We start from the raw sequence: 624 nt of genomic DNA on the forward strand, positions 1-624 counted from the left end.
AAGAGGTTAGTTTAACCCTGCACTAAGCAGTGGCGTATCCACAAAATGAGCGGTAAAATGGTGTCAGCGTCGCTCAGAGTGATATTCCTATTTCTAAGTGCCCTTTGTAAAAATTTGCTACTGTTTAAGCAATCAAATTTATTTAGTGACTAATTTGTGATAATGTACTTGAACGATGTGAGAAATAGGCCTTCATGGTGTCATCGGCGGACATGCTTTGCGGCAATAAAGCTCAGTTTTATTTACTTTGATGTTGGGCATTCAAAATATGAGCTTTACCACAAATGTAAACTGGCGGCGAGTTTGACGACAATTTTTTTTTAACTTTCTAGGATGTTAATTTGGAGAAGATGACCCGCGATCAGTGCAACCAGATGATGCTCGACCGTGGTTTCATCAAGGAGGAAAAGGAGCCGGAAAAAGAAGAGCCAGATGAACTTGGAACAAAGAGCGAACTTTAGGCTCCTCTGGTGTGCAGAGTTCGGCATGCATAAGGGCGACTTGTGAATGCCACGCAGCATTTTAATATGAGCCGCACTTGTCCATACATCACGCTGTCAAAACGGAGAGCGTGATTTGAGCTTGCAGCAGCTGCGGCGCATAGAGGAAGTGCTGTGAATAGAA

At 43.3% G+C, this 624-nt stretch overlaps 1 long non-coding RNA gene across 1 annotated transcript in view; it reads left to right on the top strand.

Annotated features, from left to right (window-relative positions):
• LOC146197060 (uncharacterized) overlaps positions 1-624 on the top strand; it is a 1,712-nt gene extending 1,088 nt beyond the window's left edge. The window contains exon 4 of the long non-coding RNA XR_014706164.1: positions 333-624. This is a non-coding gene — a long non-coding RNA (uncharacterized LOC146197060). The remainder of the gene's footprint in view (positions 1-332) is intronic.

This window comes from Amblyomma maculatum, chromosome 3 (genome assembly GCF_055883805.1).
Source record: "Amblyomma maculatum isolate TAMU_Amacu chromosome 3, ASM5588380v1, whole genome shotgun sequence".
NCBI lineage: Eukaryota > Metazoa > Arthropoda > Arachnida > Ixodida > Ixodidae > Amblyomma > Amblyomma maculatum.